Source organism: Triticum dicoccoides, chromosome 5B (assembly GCF_002162155.2).
Source record: "Triticum dicoccoides isolate Atlit2015 ecotype Zavitan chromosome 5B, WEW_v2.0, whole genome shotgun sequence".
NCBI classification, from domain to species: domain Eukaryota; kingdom Viridiplantae; phylum Streptophyta; class Magnoliopsida; order Poales; family Poaceae; genus Triticum; species Triticum dicoccoides.
Window position 1 is genome coordinate 636,501,242 of NC_041389.1, and position 12,033 is coordinate 636,513,274.

Consider the following 12,033-nt stretch of genomic DNA (forward strand, 5'->3'; position numbering starts at 1 on the left):
CACAACCAAATTACTCAATATGGATCTAAGGTTGGAGTTACTCTGAATTTTTTTTAAAGAAAAGGAACCTATAGTTAACGAAAGAATAGATCAAGATTCCAAAGAATCGGTAAACTTGAGGATAGTATTACCAAGTTAGGTTCTGCCTTTTCACCCATGAAAAATACTCCAAATCCACCTACTACAAGAATTGTTAAATTAATGTATGTTCTTAAAAAGCGTGAATCTTCTAGTAAGGAATATGCGGATCTCAAATAATAAGTGTTCACCCCAGCTTTTTCGCTATCATTAAGGAACCTTTGGTACAAACAAATTACTTGATTTCTTGCCTAGGAGTTTAATCATTAATAAAAATAAGGAAACTCCCAAGGGTTATAAGTGTTCTATTGAGGAATTGAATACCAAAGATGGCAATACTTTGATCTATTCTCGCTTTTATGCCTAGCAAGGGGCGTTAAACGATAGCGCTTGTTGGGAGGCAACCAATTTTATTTTTGTTCTTTGATTTTTGTTACTGTTTAGTAATAAATAACTCATCTAGCCTCTGGTTAGACGTGGTTTTTTATGTTTTAATTAGTGTTTGTGCCAAGTAAAACCTATAGGATCTTCTTGGGTGATCGTTAATTTGATCTTGCTGAAAAACAGAAACTTTTGCGCGCATGAGAATAATTTTATTAAATCACAGAAACGTGATTTTCAGTTGATTCTGTTTGCAGAAGATGAATAAACAAATTTTATAGGACTTACTATTTTGGTAGAATTTTTGGGGTTCCAGAAGTTTTCAAGAGTTACAGATTGCTACAGACTGTTCTGTTTTTGACAGATTCTGTTTTTCACGTGTTGTTTGCTTATTTTGTTGAATCTATGGCTAGTATCGGGGGGTATGAACCATAGGGAAGTTGTAATACAGTAGGTTTAACACCAATATAAATAAAGAATGAGTTCATTACAGTACCTTAAAGTGGTGGTTTGTTTTCTTGCACTAACGGAGCTCATGAGATTTTCTGTTGAGTTTTGTGTTGTGAAGTTTTCAAGTTTTGGGTAAAGATTTGATGGATTATGGAATAAGGAGTGGCAAGAGCCTAAGCTTGGGGATGCCCAAGGCACCCCAAGGTAAAATTCAAGGAGAACCAAAAGCCTAAGCTTGGGGATGCCCCGGAAGGCATCCCCTCTTTCGTCTTCATCCATCGGTAACTTTACTTGATGCTATATTTTTATTCACCACATGATATGTGTTTTGCTTGGAGCGTCTTGTATGATTTGAGTATTTGCTTTTTAGTTTACCACAAACATCCTTGCTGTACACACCTTTTGGGAGAGATACACATGAATCAGAATTTATTAGAATACTCTATGTGCTTCACTTATATCTTTTGAGCTAGATAATTTTGATCTAGTGCTTCACTTCTATCTTTTAGAGCACGGTGGTGGTTTTATTTAATAGAAATTATTGATATCTCATGCTTCACTTATATTATTTTGAGAGTCCTTTAGAACAGAATGGTAATTTACTTTGGCTATAAAATTAGCCCTAATATGATAGGCATCCAAGATTGGTATAATAAAAACTTTCACAAAATGTGCATTGAATACCATGAGAAGTTTGATACTTGATTATTGTTTTGAGATATGAAGATGGTAATATTAGAGTCGTGCTAGTTGAGTAATTGTGAAATTGATAAATACTTATGTTGAGGTTTGCAAGTCCCGTAGCATGCACGTATGGTAACCGTTGTGTGACAAATTGGAAGCATGAGGTGTTCTTTGATTGCCATCCTTATGAGTGGCGGTCGGGGACGAGCGATGGTCTTTTCCTACCAATCTATCCCCCTAGGAGCATGCGAGTAGTGCTCAGTTTTTGACGAATTGTAGATTTTTGAAATAAGTATGTGAGTTCTTTATGACTAATGTTGAGTCCATGGATTATACGCACTCTCACCATTCCATCATTGCTAGCCTCTTCGGTACCGTGCATTGCCCTTTCTCACCTTGAGAGTTGGTGCAAACTTCGCCCGTGATACAATACGCTCTATCACACATAAACCTCCTTATATCTTCCTCAAAACAGCCACCGTACCTACCTATTATGGCATTTCCATAGCCATTCCGAGATATCTTGCCATGCAACTTTCCACCATTCCGTTTATTATGACATGCTTCGTCATTGTCATATTGCCTTGCTTGATCATGTAGTTGACATCGTATATGTGGTAAAGCCACCATGCATAATTTTTCATACATGTCACTCTTGATTCATCCCGGTACACCGCCGGAGGCACTCATATAGAGTCATATTTCGTTCTAGTATCGAGTTGTAATCATTGAGTTGTAAATAAATAGAAGTGTGATGATCATCATTAATAGAGCATTGTCCCGAAAAAAGAGAAAAAAAAGAAAGGCCAAAAAAGAGAGAAATAAAAGGGACAATGCTACTATCTTTTTTCCACACTTGTGCTTCAAAGTAGCACCATGATCTTTATGATAGAGAGTCTCTTGTTTTTTGACTTTCATATACTAGTGGGAATTTTTCATATTATAACTTGGCTTGTATGTTCCAATAATGGGCTTCGTCAAATGCCCTAGGTCTTCGTGAGCAAGCAAGTTGGATGCACACTCACTAACTTTCTTTTGTTGAGCTTTCATACATTTATAGCTCTAGTGCATCCATTGCATGGCAATCCCTACTCCTTGCATTGACATCAATTGATGGGCATCTCCCTAGCTGTTGATTAGCCGAGTCAATGTGAGACTTTCTCCTTTTTTTCATTCTCCACATAACCCCCATCATTTAATTCTATTCCACCCATAGTGTTATATCCATGGCTCATGCTCATGTATTGCGTGAAGGTTGAAAAAGTTTGAGTTTACTAAAGTATGAAACAATTGCTTGGCTTGTCATCGGGGTTGTGCATGATGAGAGCATTCTTGTGTGACAAAAATGGAGCATGACCAAACTATATGATTTTGTAGGGATGAACTTTCTTTGGCCATGTTATTTTGAGAAGACATGATTGCTTAGTTACTATGCTTGAAGTATTATTATTTTTTATGTCAACATTAAACTTTTATCTTGAATCTTTTGGATCTGAACATTCATGCCGCAATAAAGAAAATTACATTGAAAAATATGCTAGGTACCATTCCACATCAAAAATTATGTTTTTATCATTTACCTACTCGAGGACGACCAGGAATTAAGCTTGGGGATGCTTGATATGTCTCCAACGTATCTATAATTTTTTTATTGTTCCATGCTATTATATTATCTATTTTGGATGTTTAATCGGCTTTATTATACACTTTTATATTATTTTTGGGACTAACCTATTAACCGGAGGCTTAGTGCAAATTGCTATTTTTTTTCCTATTTCAGTGTTTCGCAGAACAGGAATATCAAACGAAGTCTAAACGGAATGAAACCTTCGGGATAGTCGTTTTTGGAACAAATACAATCCAAGATACTTGGAGTGGACGTCAAGGAAGCAACGAGGCGCCCACGAGGCAGGGAGGCGCGCCCAAGGGGGTAGGAGCTCCCCCACCCTCGTGGGCCCCTCGTGGCTCCCCTGACCGACTTCTTTCGCCTATATATACTCATATACCCCGAAAACATCCGAGAGCACCACGAAACCCTATTTCCACTGCCGCAACCTTTCGTACCCGTGAGATCCCATCTTGGGGCCTTTTCCGGCGCTCCGCCGGAGGGGGAATCGCTCACGGAGGGCTTCTACATCAACACCATTGCCTCTCCGATGAAGTGTGAGTAGTTTACCTCAGACCTTCGGGTCCATAGTTATTAGTTAGATGACTTCTTATCTTTCTTTGGATCTCAATACAAAGTTCCTCGATCTTCTTGGAGATGTATTGGATGTAATACTTTTTAAGGTGTGTTTGTTGAGATCCAATGAATTGCGGGGTTATGATCAAAATTATCTATGAACAATATTTGAATCTCCTCTTAATTCGTTTATGTATGATCTGTTATCTTTGCAAGTCTCTTCGAATTATCAGTTTTGTTTGGCCTACTAGATTTATCTTTCTTGCAATGGGAGAAGTGCTTAGCTTTGGGTTCAATTTTGTGGTGTCCTTTCCCAGTGATAGCAGGGGCAGCAAGGCACGTATTCTATTGTTGCCATCGAGGATAAAAAGATGGGGTTTATATCATATTGCTTGAGTTTATCCCTCTACATCATGTCATCTTTCCTAATGCGTTACTCTGTTCTTATGAACTTAATGCTCTAGATGCATGCTGGATAGCGGTCGATGTGTGAAGTAATAGTAGTAGATGCAGAATCATTTTGATCTACTTGTCGCAGGCGTGATGCCTATATACATGATCATGCCTAGATATTCTCATAACTATGCACTTTTCTATCAATTGCTCGACAGTAATTTGTTCACCCATCATAATACTTATGCTATCTTGAGAGAAGGCACTAGTGAAACCTATGGCCCCCGGGTCTATTTTGCAGCATATAAGTTTCCGATCTATTTTATCTTGCAATCTTTACTTTCCAATCTATATCATAAAAATACCAAAAATATTTATCTTATTATCTCTATCAGATCTCACTTTTGCAAGTGGCCGTGAAGGGATTGACAACCCCTTTATGCGTTGGTTGCAAGGTTTTTATTTGTTTGTGCAGGTACGAGGTATTTGAGTGTAGCCTCCTACTGCATTGATACCTTGGTTCTCACAAACTAAGGGAAACACTTACGCTACTTTGTTGCATCACCCTTTCCTCTTCAAGGGAATACCAACGCATGCTCGAGAGGTAGCAATCCTTATTGGGTCATGGCTCCGAGTCCTCGAGGTGATGTGTCAAGATCCAACGGCCATTACGCAGTCGTAACTCTCTCTCTCTCTCTCTCACCTCTCTCTCTTGCTGACCGACGGGACCCACCTATCGGCTCCAACTTGGTCAACCTCCAACCTCAAGGCCCACACCCACGACCTCACACACACGACCACACACGTAAGTTCTCCACCCCCCGTGCATGCCCGACCTTCCCAGCTTGCCTGAGAAATAACCCTGACAGCCCTCTCCAGTTTTGCCCCACTTAGTGCGCCACATCACCGCCAGACTGCTACCAAGACTACACACCATCTACACCTCTGTCATCTCCAATGACGGCCAAATTTCGGCAAGCTCGAGCCCCCACATACTATGGCACTGCCACCAATGCAAGTGTGACCCGTGTGTACCTATTAGACAACCACCACGCCACTGGCTCATCCTGGAACCTCGAGTTCGTCAAGGGCTTCCAATCTATGCGAGTCGTATCAAGGAATGGCTTGTGAAATTTTGTGGTTCAATGGTTTGCATATCTATTCGAACTAACATAGCTTGAAGTACTCCTGCAGCTCTAATCAATTATGTACTCTAGGCACACATGTTCAATCAGTAGCTTGTCATGCAATTACGATCTTATGTCTCTTGCATTTTACTTAGGATCTTGAATTTCCTCACTATTAAATCTTCCTCTCAACTTGCATAAGATTTAAATTATTCCAGTACAAGTTACACCAACCAATGAAGCAGTATGCGCCATGGTGTGACACTATCCTTAAAATAGCAATAGTCGCTGTTAGTGTCATTTCCATTTTAAAAGAACAAACTCGCGCTTCAAAACTTTCTTTCGCTGGTGTTACCAAGAGAGTAGTAGAATTTCAGAGACGGCACCACGAATTCATTTCAAAAGATGTGACACTTGTTGAAAGATATGTTGTGGTGCATGGATAGATAATCCTTCAACATTTCGCAAATTATCCAGATGAGTACATTCTACGGTGCGCCTTCGTCATAGGCCTTGTCAAGAAGATGGAAGAAAGAGGTCACATGAAGCTAGCAATGAAGAAGAAATCTCAACTCGTGAGAGGAGAGAACACAAGTGAAAAAATGGCCCCAATATAAAAACAATATCTTATGCATGCGACAACCACAAAGTTGGTCAGCAAGATATGGGATGATTACTATACAACCCATTTCCCAGAGGATTCAAAGGAGGGGGTGAGAATGATGAGAAAAAGGTTTGAGGAGGAACCAGAAGAAAAAGATGATGTTGAGGGGGAGGTTGAAGTTGGCGAGGAACATATTTCGAGGACCTCGCTACAACAAGGTCTAGAAACCCATCATCGGATGCTTGCAAAGAAATCAAATGGAAAGGTCAAATAGTTGGAAAACACTCTCTGGAGAAGCTCTGTACAAAAGTGTTAGAATAAGAGATTTCAGTATTGATGTTGGTGGGGCAGTCACATTGGAAGTTGATTCAGGGGAAGCCATCATGTGCTTTGTTGAGTATACGTATGAGACACATGATGGCACACAAATGATTCATGGAATAATTCTTCAAAATGGTTCACATACTGTCCTCGGCAACGGCGCAAATGAAAGAGAGGCGTTCCTTACCAATGATTGTGTACAGTTCAAAGTAGGTGACATGAGTGAATCAGTTACTGTCAACTTCCAGCTGGTTCCCTGGGATCACAAGTGCAGAAAAGATCAGCTGGAAGCTATTAGGGTGGAGAGGGCCAAGGAAGAGGATAGGAAGAAGAAAGGTTTGCCTGTGGAGTATATCTGCAAAATCCTATACTGTCCTGGGAAAGGTGCCTTTTTCTCCCTCCCTTATGAGAAAATGGGCGCCGAAACCGGCGCTTGGAGTTCATGTGAGGAGCGAGAAGCGGTCCGAGATGAGTTCAAAATACTGTCAGAGATCAGCTTTGTCCTCAACAATGTCACATACCATATTCATGACTTGATGTATATCTGTCCTAAGTTTTTATCTCCCGTCGAGGGTCATGGGACCTACAGGGCTGGAAGAAATATGGTCTTGGAGCCCTATGTGGTATATCTTTTGTAGAGTGTCAATGCTGTTGCTCGATCTCATAAAGCTAATCTGAAATCAACAAAAGTCAGTGTAAGAAGGCTACACAGACCCGATGATATTTCATCAGATAAAGCTTACTCTTAAGATATCAGAGAGGTTTGGCACTCTGCCTTATGTTTACCACATTTTTTATGTGCATCATTACCATCATATTGTGCCTGTGATTCTACCTAACATTATGTTTTTTACACTTGGACTTTAATCTAGTTTTCTTTGTTGTTTGATCCAGGTGTACTAAAGTGAAAATATAGTTAGTGTGCCTGTTGCGATGATAGAGGGAAAATGTGAGGTTACAACAAACAATTCGCCAGCTCCTCTTCTTCTTCCTCTAGCTTCTTCTAAAAGCTCACGGAAGAACACAAGAACACAGATATTTCGTGGCCGCTATATCACACAGCCGACTATTTTCTCTTCTCTGTATTCTCTTTCTCAAAGCAAACATGGTGTACAACCTTTAAATAAAACACATACGCACGCACACAGCCGGGGCAAACCCGCCCCGATTTTGTGGCACTAACCCATGCACCAACGCACCACTAACCAACTAACACATGCGGCTAATCTTCTTCCTGGATTCTCTCCAGGGTCCTAAAGACCTGGCACGCAATACTAACAAACTCACCCGTCTACTCCTCAGGGCCTTGGCTTCAGCTTGCCGTTTCACACGGCGGCATGCCGATTCACACGACACCAGGCATCTCACCATCTACATTGCTTCACACGATCTGGCATCTCGCCTTGCACACTTGCTGCTCCAAGACTCCTACCCATGACTCACCTAATGAACTACATGCAATACAAAAGCAAAAACACATGCAGATATGAAATCAAGATTAAACCTAACAATGATGACCTTCCAAATTCAAATCTTCCAGTAGTAGTTGAGCACGCTTTTTACTGTGAACATTTATACGATCCTGGCACTGGAGCTCTCCAGCAGGTCAGAATGTTATTGCCAAATTTAGTTTTTTGTTCATCTCATCTTGTTGACAAACTTCTTCATAGAGTCGATTGAGTTTGCCTTGTCTATGACCCAGCTACCGACTAATGTTAAGCTCACCCTGGCAAGGAAGGCGCCTGCTTCGAGAAAGAATAAAGGGAAGAAGATTTGTGACAATGAGCAAGCTGGTTAAGATAAACACAAGGATGAAACACCAGAGAACTGTCTTGCAAACCTCATTATAAGTGTTACGGACAAGCAAAGGAACAAGGTTATGATAGTGTACTTAGTGAAAGGGCTACCCTCAGTCGTCCTTCCCTCAATCGTACCTTGGCTTGCCCCTCTCTCTCTGTTAATTTTCCTGTCTATGCCTTTGTTCCTCTTATCAGTTGATTTGATCGTTACCTCTTATGATGCATGATCTCATGCTATTCAACGGTTGTTGTTTAATCACTAGTAGAAAAGGGGGCAATGGCCTAGGCCAGTTCAGCCCATTAGTCCCGGTTCAATCCAGAACCGGGACCAATGGAGCTATTTGCCCCGGTTCATGAGCCCAGGGGGCCGGCCGGGCCACGTGGGCCATTGGTCCCGGTTCTTCCGGACCTTTTGGTCCCGGTTGGTGGGACGAACCGGGACCAATGGTCCTGGCTCCTGGCCCACCACTATTGGTCCCGGTTGGTGGCATGAACCGGGACCAAAGGGTTCCCTTTAGTCCCAGTTCATGCCACCAACCGGGTCTAATGGTGCTGCCTATATATAGCCCCTCGCGCAAGAGCAGGGCACACTGCTCTGTTTTTTCTGGCCGAGGGGGAGAGGGCTTGGTGGTGCTCTAGCTCACCTCCTATGCACACAAGGTGTTCGATGGAATGCTCGAGCCACACTACTTAAGGTTTCTCCTCTCCAAGCTCGAACGCCAAGCTCCATTTTCCTCAATATTTATCTAGGTTTAGCGGTCCGTCACGCCTCGTCCCCGTCTTCATCGCCTTCGATCACCCGCGCCGATCTCATCGCCGACACCACCGTGGTGAGCCTCTTGTTCTTATCTTCTTTCTGAAAGGAAAAATATTATTACTTGTTTGTTTAGATAGATACTTGTATTATTTTCTTACTTTTATTATTGCATCTTATATAGTGCGATGGTTTTGCTATCCGCCCCCGTCGGCCCTTGTCCTGTCTATGATTCAGATGTGGTATATATTATCTTTTCATAACTATTGGTTCATTTATTGTTTATGAAAATTATGCCGACCAACGTGACATAGAGTTTATTTATCTAGGAGGTTGTTGAACCGGAAATTCCAACCGACCCTATTGTCGAGAGGTTAAATTTAGTTGAAGAAGAAAACAATTTCTTGAAGGAAAAAATAAAAAAAACTTGAGGAGGAGAAGATGATATTGGAGTTGCATGTTGCGGATGTCGTTGATGATCACAAGATCAAGATGGATGCAATGCGCTTGAAGATGAGAAAGATTAGAAAATATGCCATTCATACCGAGGCTTGGTATCATTATGTCGTTGGATCAGTTGTTACCTTGGTTGCGATTATGATCGCATTTGTTTTCGCATTGAAATGTTTTACATAATTCCAATGTATGGTTTAATTAATTTAGATGCTCTGCAGAGCTTTATGTTGTTAGATGAGAACTATGTATGTACTTTGGTTTTTATGTGATGATGAACTTCTATTAATTTGGTCACTTAATTATCTATTCATGATGTTCTGTAATGATTTTTGACACACTTAATTATATATAATGCACGCAGATGAACCGGCAATGGATGTACGGTGACAGACACACCTCCGAGTACATTAAGGGCGTGCATGATTTTCTCGAAGTGGCTGAGGCAAACAAGCAGAATGGTTTTATGTGTTGTCCATGCCCTATATGTGGGAATACGAAGTCTTACTCTGACCGGAAAATCCTTCACACCCACCTGCTTTACAAGGGTTTCATGCCACACTATAATGTTTGGACGAGGCACGGAGAAATAGGGGTTATGATGGAAGACGGCGAGGAAGAAGAGTACGATGACAACTATGTGCCCCCTGAATACGGTGATGCTACTAAACATCAAGATGCACCAGACGATGTGCACGATGGTGCTGCAACGGGTGAAGCTGCTGAAGATCAAGAGGAACCAGACGATGTGCCCGATGATGATGATCTCCATCGGGTCATTGTCGATGTTAGGACACAATGCGAAAGTCAAAAGGAGAAGCTGAAGTTCGATCGCATGTTAGAGGATCACAAAAAGGGGTTGTACCCCAATTGCGAAGATGGCAACACAAAGCTCGGTACCGTACTCGAATTGCTGCAGTGGAAGGCAAAGAATGCTGTGCCTGATAAAGGATTTAAGAAGCTACTAAAAATAATGAAGAAGAAGCTTCCAAATGATAACGAATTGCCCGACAGTACATACGCAGCAAAGAAGGTCGTATGCCCTCTAGGATTGGAGGGGGAGAAGATACATGCATGCCCTAATGACTGCATCCTCTACCGCGGTGCCTACAAGGATCTGAACGCATGCCCGGTATGCGGTGCATTGCGGTATAAGATCAGAGGAGATGACCCTGGTGATGTTGACGGCGAGCCTCCCAGGAAGAGGGTTCCTGCGAAGGTGATGTGGTATGCTCCTATAATACCACGGTTGAAACGTCTGTTCAGAAAGACCGTAAGAAAGATGGGAAGTTGAGAGCACCTGCTGACGGGTCGCAGTGGAGAAAAATTGAGAGAAAGTACTGGGATGAGTTTGCAAAGGACCTAAGGAACGTATGGTTTGCTTTAAGCGCGGATGGCATTAATCCTTTCGGGGAGCAGAGCAGCAATCACAGCACCTCGCCCGTGACTCTATGTATGTATAACCTTCCTCCTTGGATGTGCATGAAGCGGAAGTTCATTATGATGACAGTTCTCATCCAAGGCCCTAAGCAACCCGGCAACGACATTGATGTGTACCTAAGGCCATTAGTTGAAGAACTTTTACAGCTGTGGAATGGAAACGGTGTACGTACGTGGGATGAGCACAAAAAGGAGGAATTTGACCTAAAGGCGTTGCTGTTCGTGACCATCAACGATTGGCCCGCTCTCAGTAACCTTTCAGGACAGACAAACAAGGGATACCACGCATGCACGCACTGTTTACTTGACACCGATAGTATATACCTGGGAAGCTGCAGGAAGAATGTGTACCTGGGCCATCGACGATTTCTTCCGACCAACCATCAATGTCGAAAGAAAGGCAAGCATTTCAAAGGCGAGGCAGATCACCGGAAGAAGCCCGCGATGCGTACCGGTGATCACGTACTTGCTATGGTCAATGATTTACACGTAATCTTAGGAAAGGGTCCCGGCGGACTAGCTGTTCCGAATGACGCTGAGAATCACGCACCCATGTGGAAGAAGAAATCTATATTTTGTGACCTACCCTACTGGAAATACCTAGAGGTCCGCTCTTCGATCGACGTGATGCACGTGACGAAGAACCTTTGCGTGAACCTGCTAGGCTTCTTGGGCGTGTATGGGAAGACAAAAGATACACCTGAGGCACGAGAGGACCTGCAACGCTTGCACGAAAAAGAGGGCATGCCTCCGAAGCAATATGAAGGTCCTGCCAGCTACGCTCTTACGAAAGAAGAGAAAGAAATATTCTTTCAATGGCTGCTCAGTATGAAGGTCCCGATTGGCTTCTCGTCGAATATAAAGGGAATAATAAATATGCCAGAGAAAAAGTTCCCGAACCTAAAGTCTCATGACTGCCACGTGATTATGATGCAACTGCTTACGGTTGCATTGAGGGGGCTTCTACCGGAAAACGTCCGATTAGCCATTGTGAAGCTATGTGCATTCCTCAATGCAATATCTCAGAAGGTGATCGATCCAGAAATCGTACCAACCTAAGGAGTGATGTGGCGCAATGTCTTGTCAGTTTCGAGCTGGTGTTCCCACCATCCTTCTTCAATATCATGACGCACGTCCTAGTTCATCTAGTCAACAAGATTGTCATTCTGGGGCCCGTATTTCTACACAATATGTACCCGTTTGAGAGGTTCATGGGAGTCCTAAAGAAATATGTTCGTAACCGTGCTAGGCCAGAAGGAAGCATCTCCATGGGCCATCAAACGGAGGATGTCATCGGTTTTGTGTTGACTTCATTCCTGGCCTTAAGAAGATAGGTCTCCCTAAATCGCGGTATGAGGAGACTGACT